We start from the raw sequence: 15,346 nt of genomic DNA on the forward strand, positions 1-15,346 counted from the left end.
CAAAATCAAGTCAGACACTTAACTGACTGAGCCACCCAAGTGCTCTCAAAATCCAGTTATTTTTCAACCTAATCTTTTATTTGGTGCACTGCACATTTTTCTGGAAGAAACCAGTGGTGGAGGTATTGTTATTTTTTCTAATTGCTTTCTATCCCTTTATCACATCAAACAAAGCTTTATTCTGAAGTAGACATTTTAAAGAGCAATTTGCCTATCATGGGGTGACTGTCATATACAATCCATCCTAAAAGAGCAAATTCATGGCTGTTCAGTTTTCAGGAACTCTCATTTCCATTGTCCTAGAAAAACATGGATTCAGACATAGCAAAAGTAATTAGCTACTATCTTAATACCTTCTCTTCTAAAACAAACTCCTTCAAAAATTCACTTATCTCTTCTTACCTTCCCTTCTCTCTTCAATCAACTTTTCACCTTTCATCCCATGAAACTACTCAGCAAACCCTCAGTGACCTACTTAGGGCCAAATCCAGTTAAGACTCTTTAGTTAGAAATATCATAAACTGGCACTTGTGAACCTACATTTAAGAATAATTTATTGGGAAGGCGCCTGGCTGGCTCAGTCAGTAGAGCGTGCAATTCTTGATCTCAGAGTTGTAGTTTCAAGCCCCATGTTGGGTATAGAAATTATTTTAAAATAAAGTCTTAAAAAAATAATGGAAGGCTATTACAGCCTCTAAAATTAAAGGAAGAAACGTAGATAGCAACAAATAATCAATAGTCTTATCAGAGACTGATGTTGATATAAAATGTATGCCACCTCTGGTCACTTGGCTCTAGTTTCCAAGTCCCAGGTGGGCGTGGCCTCCCCACTAGCAGAATGGGCTGACAGCCCCCCTCCAGCTGCACACAGTGGGAGGGGGTGGGTCATCAGTAAGAGGAGACTGGGGTGCTATTACAAAAAGAGGGAGAAAGAGGCAGAGTGGCCCACCATCATTTCCATTCTCTTTTGATTTATTTATAGCTTCAACACCAGGTATAGCTCCCTTCTCATGGAACCTTCCCACCTCACTTTTTTTTTTCGCAGTCTTTTTTCTTTCCTTTCTTTCTTCAATATTACCCTAGCCTCTGTTCTTGGCTTTCTTTTCTTGTTATTTCAGGGTATTTTCTATCTACTCACTACTTGAAGGACCACCTGCATCCTTTTGACACCACAATCTGTATCTTTACAGACACAATATAGTCAACAGCCAGTACCCCTTGGACATCTCATGGGTTCTCCCTTTAACTTTCTTGTGCTTCCTGCTGTCTTCACTCAGGCATCCAAACCAGAGACCGTGCTCTTTCTCTTGCTCTCCCCAAATCCATTCACCAAATTCTGCAAGCTGGGCTTCCTTAATGTCACTCAGATGCCTCCTTTCCTTTACCTCCCCTTGCTGTTGTCCTGGCAGAGGCGCTATCTTATCTAAATGACAGTCTCCTACCCGGAGTTCCTGCCTTCAATCTCACACCATTCTAACCTACCTCCCACATGGCTACTGCAGAGAGGTTTCTTAAAAAATAAAATAAAATAAATATGACTGAGTTTGTCTCCCTGAGTTTATTTCCCACCAATAGCTTCTGCTGTCCACCAGATAAAGTCCCAAACTCTCTTATAAGGGACAAAAGCCCTTCCTAATCCAGCCCCTCCCTACTTTTCCAGATTTGTCTCTACTCAGTCCATCGCAGACCATAAATAACAGCTTAGCTATTTCCATGAACTTTGTTCATGTTGCACCCTCTCCCTGGAATAGGCTTCATTATTGGTTCTTGTAATAAATACTTTTAAGACTTAGCTCACCTCAAAGTCACCTCCTATATAAAGTCTTTCCTGAGTCAAACCTGCCTCTTGGCAAATAAAACTGACCACTCCTTCTTTAAGGTCACATTTTTGCCTCAAACTTAATTACCTAACAATCTCTCCCATCTATGCTATAGCTCCTCAACTACAAAGACTGGGACTTAATTCACCTTTGTACTCCTAATACTTGGCATAGTATTTGTAACTTAAAATGCTCAGGAAATGACTATAAACAATCCCTGACTTTGACTTTGTGATGGTGCAAAAGTGATAGGCACTCAATAGAAACTATACTTTGAACTTTGAATTTGGATCTTTCCAGGGCTGGTGGTATGTGGTGTGATCCTCTCCTATGATGCAGTGCAGTGGCAGCTCCTTGCCAGCCCCGCGATCCCAAGGGTGAACAACCAATACACTGACAGCCAACCACTCTGTCCCCTATAACCATCTGCTTTCACTTTCAGAACAGTGTTCAATAAATAACATGAGATCTTCAACATGTTATTATCAAATAGGCTTTGTGCTAGATGATTTTGCCCAACCGTAGTGTAATTTTGAGCATGTTAAAGGTAGGCTAGGCTGTATATGATGTTCTGCAAATCATGTGTATTAGTTTTTTTCACCATTTTGCTGGGTTTCTTGGGACTTAACCCCATTGTAAGTTGAGGAAGATGGGTACAGATATGAACTTCTGGCTAGAGGAGGTAAAGAAAATTTACCTAGTCGCTTGAGGAACCCTGGAGAAAAGAATCACCAACATTTTTTAGTTAGAACCAGCTAGGCCAATCTAGAGATGTAATGTGTGTCTTCTTTTAAATCTAGCAATAGAATTGCCTTGGGAGTTTTTAGAAAACACAGATGGCCAGACCCTCATCAAGACCAGTTATAGGAGGAAGTGGCTGCGGCACCGCGCAGGGCCCAGAGCCGGTTTGGGGTGTCGACTGCCCAGAGTCCGCGGCCGGGGCGCCCCAGGAGCTAAGCGGCCATGGCCTACCACAGCTTCCTGGTGGAGCCCATCAGCTGCCACGCCTGGAACAAGGACCGCACCCAGATTGCCATCTGTCCCAACAACCATCAGGTGCACATCTATGAGAAGAGCGGGGCCAAGTGGGTCAAGGTCCACGAGCTCAAGGAGCACAATGGGCAGGTGGACAGGCATTGACTGGGCCCCTGAGAGTAATCGAATACAGGTCGCAATGCCTACGTATGGACGCTGAAGGGCTGCACATGGAAGCCCACACTAGTCATCCTGCGGATCAACCGGGCTGCCTGCTGTGTGCGCTGGGCCCCCCATGAGAACAAGTTTGCTGTGGGTAGTGGCTCCCGTGTCATCTCCATCTGCTATTTTGAGCAGGAAAATGACTGGTGGGTGTGCAAGCGCATCAAGAAGCCCATTTGCTCCACGGTCCTCAGCCTGGACTGGCACCCCAACAATGTGCTCTTGGCAGGGGCTCCTGCGACTTCAAGTGCAGGATCTTCTCGGCCTACATCAAGGAGGTGGAGGAGCGGCCAGCACCCACCCCGTGGGGCTCCAAGATGCCCTTTGGGGAGCTGATGTTTGAGTCTAGCAGTAGCTGTGGCTGGGTGCACGGCACCTCTTTCCAGCCAGTGGCAGCCGCGTGGCCTGGGTCAGCCACGACAGCACCGTGTGCCTAGCCGATGCCGACAAGAAAATAGCTGTTGCCACTCTGGCCTCTGAAACGCTGCCACTGCTGGCCCTGACCTTCATCACAGAAAACAGTCTGGTGGCAGCAGGCCACGACTGTTTTCCGGCGCTGTTTACCTATGACAGCACCACAGGGACACTGAGTTCTGGTGGGCGGCTGGACGTGCCCAAGCAAAGCTCGCAGCGTGGCCTGACCGCCCGAAAGCGCTTCCAGAATCTGGACAAGAAGGCGAGCTCAGAGGGCAGCGTGGCTCCTGGCTCCGGCCTGGACTCAGTGCATAAGAACAGCGTGAGCCAGATCTCGGGCTCAGCGGGGGCAAGGCTGAGTGCTCACAGTTCTGCACCACAGGAATGGATGAGCATGAGCATCTGGGATGTGAAGAGCTTGGAATCAGCCTTGAAGAACCTCAAGATCAAATGGCCCATGAGGAATATGTTGCCCTCATCCCCACTGCTGGGGAAGGGGGTCAGGAAGGCTAAGGGTCGCTTTGCTGAATGTTTCTAGGGTAGTAGTCTGGGTCCCCGTGGAGACTGCTCCAGCCAGAGGGGAGGGCAAAGTGGGGAGGGGCGGGAAGCTTTTCTTACCTATTGAAGGAACATATGTCTTTTTGTCAGAGAAATGTTTTCATTTATTGTTAAAAACAAAAATGTTCCCAAAGCACTGTGCTGGTCATGAACTGCTTCAAAACCATGGAGGTAATAAAAAAGCAATCTTAGAACTGGAAGAAAAAAAAAAAAAAGACCAGTTATATTAGAATCTTTAGGGGTGGGGCCCAGACATGGGTGGTTTTTAAAGGCTCCTCAGAGATTATAGTGTGCAGCCAGAATTGAGACCCACTGGTGCACGGTACTCCTGAAATGACTATAGCCAGACTACAGGATTATGAGGAGCAGAATGCCTAGGTGACCAAGGGCTACCCACCAAGGAAAAAACATCAACATCACTGGTCTGTGACTAGGGGGCAGTGCTTTGAAATAAATGAGAAGAAAGACTTTCAAGAGCAACATCAGATAGAACCACTTAAATATTTTATGGCCCAGCTCTAAGGAAGTTTGTTGAAAGTGAATAATTGCAGAAAGCTATAAACAGTGATCAACTTTCCTTCTCATGGAAAACTAGTAAGCTATTTAGTTCACTGACAAAAAAACAATGTGAAGAACTTTGGAATCCCTACCCAAAGTAGGATTCTTCTGGTTGTAACAGAAACAAAGGGAAAAGGGACTTACTAGCTCCAGCAACTCTAAAAAATTTCAAGGAGATGGTTTCAGACATTACTGAATCCAAGAGAGAAACATGTCACAAGAGTATTTTGTTTCTCCATCATTTTTTTAAAGATTTTAATTATTTATTCATGAGATACACACACACACAGAGAGAGGCAAAGGCATAGGCAGAGGGAGAAATAGGCTCCCTGCGGGGAGCCTGATGCGAGACTCAATCCCAGAACTCCGGATCACGCTCTGAACCAAAAGCAGACGTTCAATCACTGAGCCACCCAGGTGTCCCTGTTTCTCCATCTCTTGGTTCTACCCTTCTCTACGTTGGTCTCAGTTTCAGGCAAAAAATCATTCATGTGGCATCAAAAATGGCCATCAGCAGCTATAGGATCATACTATCCTTGCATGTGGCTGGCAGTCTAGTGAATGATGGGTACCTCCTTTCAGATGGCAAAATCCCAGAGATGACTCTATCCCTGAACCTGTGGCTAGTGGATGTGCTTATTGGCAAGGCCAGAGGGCCACAGTCAGTTCTCATCAGAACAACAGATTAAGAATGGGAGGAGGCTTAGTTCTCCAGTGAGATGCTGAATAATGAAAAATGAGTCTATTTTATGTGTGGCTCAACTGGTACTGAGTTTTGTGAATATTATTCTGTGATGGTTATTATTTTGGGATTGTAATCCAAAGAATCTGACACTGGCTAATGGCGGGGGGGGGGGGATATTACTAGAATAATGGGTGACTCACAGAATCAAAGGGAAAGGTGAGCACGACTCTAAAGTGATCGAGAACCATGGACAATCCGAGGATCCAGTAACAGAAGCTCACAGACGGTCTGTTTAGACTGATAGGTATCCAACCACCTGCAGTCACCATTCAAGATTCAAGCTCTACTTAGACAAAAACCCAATTCACCCAACTGTGAGGAGGAGAGGGCAGGTTGGTAGAATGGTAGTTGACAGTCCCATTCCCACGAGAATAGAAAGAATGGGGATGGGGCAGGATGCTGTTGCTCAAAGGGGAAAAGGATCCCTGGTAATAAAACCCAAAAGCTAATGGATATAAAGTTTGTTATGCAAGATGTATAGCTTTAGAGATCTGCTGTACAATATAGCATCTACAGTTAACAATATTGTATACTTAAAAATCTGTTAAAAGAATAGATCTCATGTCAAGTGTTCTTGCCACACCGACCCAAACCTTGGAGGCCAGAGTAAGAATCAGATAAAGTCACCTTTCTGCAATCTTGTTATTCATGTCAACTAAAAGTCTCAAATGTGTTTAAAGTAAAATTTTCTAGTCTGGATGTGAAATCCAAAACATTTCCTAACAACTACAGAGGAGGAATTAAAATGGCCCCCTTAAAAAAAAATAAAATAAAAAATAAATAAAATGGCCCCCTTGACGCTTTATGTACACAATTCTATGCTGCCAGCTACTGCAGATTTTACTGAGCTTTCCAAAGGCATGTTCTGTATGGGGAAAGGGAGTAGTCTTTTCCAGTATCGATCCCCTAAGGGTTGTACACTGCCAACAAACTTTAGCGTGCTTCAGAATCAATTGGAAGTCTCCTTAAAATACAGATTGGCAGACCCTCAGGTCCAGAGTCTCTGATTCAGAAGGTCTAACGTGAGACCCAAGAATTTGCATTTTTAGCACATTCCCAGGAGATGCTATTTCTGGTCCAGGAACCAGATTTTGTAAACCACTGCAATAGACTGATGTGGCTTCCCCTGTTCCGAGGTACTGTTCTCTCAAAGTCAGCAAAGTCCTCTATCATTCTGTGCTCTTTTCTCCATCTCTGTTTTCCTTGATTTTCCTGCTATATTTTAAACATTTTTTTAACCTTCTACTACTATTTGATTCTGTAAAAGTTCTTTTCCTCTATTGTTATCTTCTTTCACTGATTCTCTGTCCCTTAACTGATATGCACACAACTTTTCAAAGTGTGCACCTGCTCAAGACCAGGAATATGGAATGTGAAGGTTAAAACCATTTTTTTTTATCCTAACAGCAGAGTTTGCATTGCTGGCACAGAAGCCAGATCCTGGTGACATTATTTGAACCCTCTCTATTCAGCCATGAAATCAGCCCCCCCCGCACTTTCTTTTTTATTTCCTTTTTCATCTTTCCTTACTTCCTTGCCACCAAAGTAATAGTTTCTTTAAAAACTCAAATAATAGTAGGGGCACCTGGGTGGCTCAGTGGTTGAGTGTCTACCTTTGGCTCAGGTCATGATCCTGGGGTCCTTGGATCAAGTCCCGCATTGGGGTCCCCGTGAGAAGCCTGCTTCTTCCTCTACCTGTGTCTCTGCCTCTCTGTCTCTCATGAATAAATAAATAAATAAATAATAAATAAATAAATAATCTTAAAAAAGAACACTCAAAGAGTAGAAGAAAAACGGCATACTCTGCCCCACATTGGACACCCCATCCTGTTCCCTGGAAGCAAGCTCACTGGTGTCGTGTGCAGGGTGTGCACTGCATAACCCTAGCAAGTGTATTCACAGCATGAATATTATCTATTTTCTTGCTGGTGACATGTTTTTTGTTTTTGCTTTTACAAAATCAGAATATTACATTATCTTCCTGACAGGTGTACGTGTCTTGAAAAAGGGAAGCCTCCATTTAATTTCCATGAAGGTGACCCTGAGTATTTTAAATTCTTTCAGCTGTTTCATCTGACATTTGCCTCCATATTTCTAAATAATATGCTAACTTCAATTTCTTTATATCTCACCTTTAGATGTCATGTCATTTAGGTGTCTGTTGACTCTTCATAAAGGAGATCAGTGTTTCGCTACCTTATGCCTTCTCCTACCTCTTTTATTTCCCATCCTCTCAAAGTAACACATTACAATTTTGGCTGAAACAATAGTATTGATATTATTACGAATCTTAGAAATACTATTCAATAATGAGCCAAGTTGCAATTATGACTGTGTTTCCTTTCCTTTCTTGGGTTTGTTTTTTGTTTGTTTGTTTGTTTGTTTGTTTCCCCTGGTATTTTTAAAAACTGTTTATTTTCCATCACCTCATGTCCATTTCCTGCTTAAAAGTCTGTGGAACAGTCTGAGACTACTCAGTCGTTATTCCTCCCCATTTGGTAGTATGGGCAGAAGGAGCCACAAACCAGTCTTGCCTGGCAAGCTGAGTGCTCCAGGCTATGGTAGGGAACAGCTGGGTAGGCACAGAGGGCCCCTGCTCACCTGCAGACCAGCCTCTGACCTTAGGCACAGTGGCAGTACACTTGGGACTTGCAACAATCCATTTAGGCTGGAGTTCCTCCCTGGCCACAGCCTTTTCAACAGCAGTGTGATTTTCAGGCTCTTCTCAATCTCTTTAGGATCTCTGTTGAAGGAGAGATTGGACATGATCTCCCATGGGAGTCCACAGGAGATGTTGCCATGTATGCCAGAACCTCTAGGGCCAACATCCACCGCATCAGACCCGCCGAGGAAGTTCATTGTTGCAAGGGATGGTGATATCCACACGGAGCAGAGGAGAGTCTGTGTTTCATGCAGCAATGTAGACAGGTTATCAGAAGATGTTTCTTTGAGAGGCTGGTAGTCAGCTCTGGGGTCAGTATCCATTAGGAGTGGCTCCCAGAACTAGTTGGTGAGGATCCCAGGAGTGAAGTGGCCAGCAACAAGTGGCTCTAGGGGCAGCAGCACACTTCAGCCCAGCTCGCTGGCCAGGATTCCTAGAGGATGCGTGCGACATGACATCAGCCGGGTTTTCCATGGAAATAATAGCATGAGCTGCCAGCAGAAGCTTCTCGTAGGTTCTCTTCAGATTTATGATGTATATATCATTTTTCCTTCTGTAGATGTACAGTTCCTTTGGAAATCAAGATTGAGGCCATCTAAATTGTACTGCCACAAGGAATCTGAGGATATCTCCTCCTTTTGTAGGACAGTAAGGGCTCCAGACATTGCAAAAGTTTCTCTTTAAGTTAAGACAGCAACTCAAAACAACACCATATGGACCTTTCTGGGTAGCAAGGAAAGGCTTACTTTTCCTGGTACTGAGGATGGCCTATCTTTTTAAAATGTTTGGTTTTGGGAAGCCTGGGTGGCTCAGCAGTTGAGCATCTGCCTTCAGCTCAGGTTGTGATCCCAGGGTCCTGAGATCGAGTCCCTCTGCCCATGTCTCAGCCTCTTTCTCTGTGTCACTCATGAATAAATAAAAATCTTTAAAATGTTTGATTTTATACCTAAGTTTTTTCAAAAAATTGTCAAATGTTCATCAATATTATTCTCTACAACTCTAATATATTAATAGATTTCACTTCTATCTTGGAAAGCTCTTTTCCTAATCTTGTACTCTTATTTTGATCTATTGGTAGGTTTGGGGCAGAGTGATAAGCTGGCAAACCAAACTTTTTGTTCTTGGACCCACCAATGGCAACACATAGGCTTTCTCTGGGACTAACTAATTTCTTAAAAGAAGACTACTCCCGTATCTCACTTGGGAATTTCAAGAACAGGTCTGGCGGGGAGAATTGGGTACGAAGAGTCACTGATAAAGACTTTTATTAGGGGATCCCTGGGTGGCGCAGCAGTTTGGCACCTGCCTTTGGCCAGGGCGCGATCCTGGAGACCCAGGATCGAATCCCACATCGGGCTCCCGGTGTATGGAGCCTGCTTCTCCCTCTGCCTGTGTCTCTGCCTCTCTCTCTTTCTCTCTCTGTGACTATCATAAATAAATAAAAATTTTTAAAAAAATTAAAAAAAAAGACTTTTATTTAATCTTCTTCCTGTCAGCACTGTACTTCACTTCCACTTTCCAAAACATCCGTCCCAAGCCTCTCCTCCTTAGGTCAGGACCTTCTATCTTGCAAAACTACATCCACCTGTAGGTTATAACTTTATTCATTTATTTCCTTTCAATAGGTGTTCTGGAAAAGAGATGAGTACACAGGGTCAATCACTGTGCTTCTCAAGACAATTCTTCTCAATCTCATTTAACTTGAGAATTAATTTTCTTAAGCCATTTCATTTTCACATTGCACTCCTTTTTTCTGAGTTCCATTTCCTTTCTGCTGAAGTATATCCTTCAGAGTTTGGGTGTGAATGAAAAAAATTCCATTTGTCAATTTCTTTAACAGTTTGATGGTATATTAGAAGGTGAGCATCCTTGTAATCACTTTCCAAATCAAGAAACAGAATTTTGTCAGCCACCCCAGAAGCCTGTGAGCTCTATCCCAAACATGAGCCCCTCCCTCCCCCAAAAGTAATCACTATCTTGACTTTGATCACTTTTCTTGTATTTCCTTAAGTGTATCCCTAGACAGTATAATTTAGTCTTGCTCTTTTCTTTAATTTGGTGCCTTTTAAATCTCCATTAATCTAATGGTTCTCCCTATTCCTTTCTTTTCCCTACAATGTCTTTTGAAGAACTCAGTAGTTTGATTTGTACAATTCCTCAGACTGGATTTTGCAAACTGCACAGTAGTGGTGTACTTCAACGTGCTTTTTTGTCTTTTATTTCATACAAATTGATAGTTAGATCCCAGACACCTGATGAGACTCTAGTTCAATCCTTTAGATAAGATTATACATTATTATGAATTTATGTGTAATGTGTTACAGTTCATTCTAATTATTACCCTTACCGAAACTCAAATTATCTGATCTTTGGCCAATGGGAGCCTCTGAAGTTGGCTTCTGGGTCCACTGGACATAACTCTAGAAGGCTTTAAAATTCCTCTGCTCTCTAGTTTTAACAAGATATACCATGCTCATTTTATGCATCTCCCACCCCAGATCTAGAATCATCCATCCTTCCAAGAAGCCCTTGTTTCTTTTAGTGGGACATCGTATTTCACGACCACAGTCCAGGTAATAAGGATGATGACCACTACTGAAAAGAACCAGAAAACCAGACAGATAGATAAAAGTTCATACTAATGATAATTACTCATTTTATAACATTATACACACATCCTCAAGATACTAAAATTTACCATCATTATACTTTAAAATGTTTTGCCTACATTCTCCCCATACTCCCAGTTTTATAGTAATTTTGTATCAGTATTACAGAATATAAATCCATCTCAAATTATACTCTTTTAACCCTGTATTAGATGTCTGTTTATGGACTCTCAGCTCCAAATCTTTGCTTGCTCTGCAATAATGGGGCTGAACTCTATAAATACTTCTTCCATGCCAGTTGGTCAAATGTTAGGCCTTGTTAGTAGAGGGCACTGGAGGGCCACTGGGGGATGAAGAGGCTTCCGTTTCTGGTTTTCATGTGCTCACCTCATTGGGTTCCTGCAGGGTGCATGGTTCATTTTAGTACTGCCCAGTGGCCAACAACACACAGCAACTTCCCAGACCGCTTTCCCCACCACACCCTCCCTTGGATGGCTTCAGAGTGGTGGGCTGCTGGCAAAGCACCTTCCTGTAAGTGATTTCTCTGGATACTCTGAGGTGAATTCTGAGATAGGGCACCTGAGAAAAGCTATCCTGTGGTTAGCTTCCTCAAACACTCCAGAGAGAGGATTTCTAACAAGTCCAACTGTGGCCACACTTAGGTAAGCTTCAGTGTCCAGCAATGAGTGACAGTTGTGTCCTCTCCAGCAAGGTCCAGCCCCAGGGTGGGGGTAGGGGTGGGGGTGAGGAGCTCTTCCTTGGCCACTCAATTTCAGTGCTGGGAGCTGTGGCTGCTCCCCAGATCTACTGCCCCTACATGGTAGTTCTCTTTGCTTCTTACTCACCAACTTCACTCCAATTCCATTAATAATGCTTTATAGCAAACTTTCTCCCTTCAAATTACTCAGTGGTTTGTCACTTGACTGTACCCTGATGGAAATACATCCTCATTTCGTCTTGGTGCTAGACATAATTAAAGATTTCATGCTAACCACTGTCCTTCTGTCATTGCCTGTTAGTCATTTTGGTTGCTGAGCTTCACTCTCTAGATTCCTCAGGAAGAACTCAAGTGAGTAACGTTCTCTGAGGTCTTCCATCTTGATAACAAATTAGCCTGTTTCTATACTTAAAAGTCAGTTTTGCTGGATACAAAATTGTTGGTTCTCATTTTCTTTCTTTGAATATTTTAAATGCTTCACCATTTTCTTCTCAAGTGAAGTGTTAAGGCTGAAGTCCTATGACAATCCAGTTTTCTCTCATAAATGTAGGTCTAAATGATCAAAATGTAAAGTCTAGTAGTTTTTACTAAAATACAACTTGTTATTCATTGTTTTCACAGTATGCGCTTTCAATATGAGGTTTTAAAAATATATGGGAATATACATATGAATATATATTACGGTAACATGTGAATATATATAAATATAAAAACATATTTGTATTTCAGGAAAAGTTTAAATTATCATGTGTTGTATTTGTTCTGTTAACTGGCTTTGGTGTTCTTTATCTGGGCTTCTGTACCCATACCTTGGATCTTCTTTGCCAATCTTCAAAGCCTACCATTTCTGTAAAGTGATTTCTTTCTCTAAACTATTTTGATTTTTAAAACTTCATTTTCAAATTCTAGTTCTCTTCAGACACTGTTGTGTTTGTTTACTCCTGTGTTCCTTCTAATTTAGTATTCTTTTCAGATACCATTTCTTTTTTTTTTTTTTTATTTTATTTATTTATGATAGTCACAGAGAGAGAGAGAGGCAGAGACACAGGCAGAGGGAGAAGCAGGCTCCATGCACCGGGAGCCTGACGTGGGATTCGATCCTGGGTCTCCAGGATCGCGCCCTGGGCCAAAGGCAGGCGCCAAACCGCTGCGCCACCCAGGGATCCCTCAGATACCATTTCTAAAAAAATTTCTAACTCTTTCCCAAATTCTATCACTTCATTTCTGAGCTCTTATTTTGCTCTTTCATTTCCTTTTTTTTTTAAAGATTTTATTTATTTATTCATGATAGAGAGAGAGAGAGAGAGAGAGAGAGGCAGAGACACAGGCAGAGGGAGAAGCAGGCTCCAAGCAGGGAGCCCGACGTGGGATTCGATCCCGGGTCTCCAGGATCGCGCCCTGGGCCAAAGGCAGGCGCCAAACCACTGCGCCACCCAGGGATCCCTTGTCTTTCATTTCTTACATCATTTTCTTAACATCTTTACAATTTTGATCTCATTTTTTTGGCATTGACACTGCACATGTTTTGCATTTGTTTGACCTCATCCTCTTATATTTTGGGGTTTGTGGTGATATGTGTCATTACTTCCGCTGTTTCTTGCATTCTTGGTTTCATCATCTAGTCTGTTTCTATGTAGGGATCCATGGAGATTCAAAACTCATATACTACCATCTTTCCAGAATCCATTTATATTCTTGAGTCATAAATACTTCTCTTTCTACATCCCTGAGGCTTCTATTCTTAGCTGAGTGTGATGGAAAGGGGCTAGGGTTGATCAGTATGTTATTTGGATTGGCAGTAGTGCATTACATCACATCTTCATTCTTTTCTTTTTAAGATTTTATTATTTATTCATGACAGACACAGAGAGAGAGAGAGAGGCAGAGACACAGGCAGAGGGAGAAGCAGGCTCCACGCAGGGAGCCTGACATGGGACTTGATCCTGGGTCTCCAGGATCACACCCCGGGCTGAAGGCGTTGCCAAACCGCTGGGCCACCGGGGCTACCCACACATCTTCATTCTTGAGTGATTATTTACCTGGTTTTAACATTCTGGGTTGTCGGTAATTTCGCCTCAGTACTACATATATTCATTCTACACTCTTCAGCACCTACTTTTTACTTTCAAAAACTTAGCTTCCAGTGTAAATGTCATTTCTTTGTCAGTAGTTTATGTTTTGATTACTATTAAGATCGTTAAACTTTTCTCTTTGCTTAAATTCATCATCACGTATATGTTATTTTCTCAAGACTCGATGTTCTTTCAATCTAAAGCATAGTCTTTCTTCAATTCTAGAAAATTTGGGGCCATCATTCTGTTGAATTTGATCTCTCTTCTCTCTTTTGGGATGCCTATTATATGACCCACTGAATGTTCTTATATTATGTACAACCCCGGAACTTGATATACAAAGGCAAAAAAATGTTTTTGTTCAAGCCAGTTAGAATTTTGTTGTTGTTGTTGTTGTTTTAAATCACTGAAACAGAAACATTCTTACTTTCCTCAAAGGCCAAGTCAGAAAATAAACCAAAAAGGAGGGCAGCCCAGGTGGCTCAGTGGTTTAGCGCCACCTTCAGCCCAGGGTGTGATCCTGGAGACCCAGGATGGTGAGTGGAACCTGCTTCTGTCTCTGCCCCTCTGTGTCTCTCACTAATAAACAAACAAAATCTTAAAAAAAAAAAAAAAAAAAAAAAAGAAAGAAAGAAAGAAAACAAAAAGAAACCAAAAAAGAGGTGATTTCTTTTTTTTTTTTTTAAGAGGTGATTTCTTAAGCAATCATCTGTAACTAGATATTCTTGAAACCTAAACTATTCCTGAACTTTTTAGTTATGCAAGTCAATAAATTCACTTACTTTTATCTCTCTTAAATCAGTTAGAGGGACACCTGGGTGGCTCAGTGGGACACCTGGGTGGCTCAGTGGTTGAGCCTCTGCCTTCGGCCCAGGGCCTGATCCTGGAGTCCCGCATCTGGCTCCCTGCAGGGAGCCTGCTTCTCCCTCTGCCTGTGTCTCTGCTTTTCTCTTTCTCTCTCTGTCTCTCTCTGTGTCTCATGAATAAATAAATAAAATCTTTAAAAAAAATCAGTTAGAATTGTTTTTCCAACAATAGCACCCAAGAGTCCTAATTACTATAAATGTATAAATATGTGGGTGGCCCTGCGCCAGGTGCTACCTAATGGATGTTATTCAAAACAAAGTCTATGCCTCTAATACTTATACGATATTTCACACTCATTCCCTATCATCTTCCTTTCTTCCTGCTTCTCCTGCTCCCCCCCCCCCCCCCCCCGCCACTCCCATCCCCCAAAACTTGGAATGCTTATTTGCTTAAATGTTACAACTTCCTCACCGTTTTTAAAACCAAATTTGTTAAGGGTAACCTTGCTAGCTAGACATCACCACGATCCTTCCCTATTTTAGATTCTTACTATACTGTCTTAAATTCGTCTTCAAGTGCTTCATGAAACGTCCTTCCCCTTTAATCATATGAGCTACTGAACCTAAGGGCAAAAGTCACACCTTTTACTATTCTATTTCCCAAAGTCAAGAATGACTCTTGGGGGCACCTGGGTGACTCAGTGGTTGAGCATCTGCCTTCGGCCTAGGTTGTCATCCCGAGGTCCTGGGTTCGAGTCCCGCATCCAGCTCCCTGCAGGGAGCCTGCTCCTCCCTCTGCCTGTGTCTCCGCCTCTCTCTGTGTGAGTCCTTCATGAATAAAAACAGAAAATCTTAAAAAAGAAAAAAAGACTGACATCAATAATAACATGGGCAACCACAGTAAGTGGCCCCTGGAGGTCTTCAGTAGGATGGCACCGGGATACAAAAACATACTCCTATCACTGAATCAGCTTTATGAGATAGGGACGTCTATTAAGATATAAACATAAAAGGTGCCCTATATAGTTCGGAGGAAGCGGAAATCATGTCTGGGCCGGAGGATTCAAATTAAGCTCCAAAGCCCTGGGACGCGAACAGGTTTCGCCTTAACAGGAAATTTGAGGAGCCGGCACCCAAGGTTGGGACGAGGGCCTGCGGGAGCGCGGTTGTGCCGGAGTCTACAGCAG

The 15,346-nt window shown here is 42.7% G+C and overlaps 1 pseudogene; it reads left to right on the plus strand.

The window, feature by feature from the left end:
* Window positions 1-2,706: 2,706 nt before the first annotated feature.
* LOC610470 lies at window positions 2,707-4,180 on the plus strand (annotated as a pseudogene).
* Window positions 4,181-15,346: the final 11,166 nt, after the last annotated feature.

Source organism: Canis lupus, chromosome 35, assembly GCF_011100685.1.
Source record: "Canis lupus familiaris isolate Mischka breed German Shepherd chromosome 35, alternate assembly UU_Cfam_GSD_1.0, whole genome shotgun sequence".
Lineage (NCBI taxonomy): Eukaryota > Metazoa > Chordata > Mammalia > Carnivora > Canidae > Canis > Canis lupus.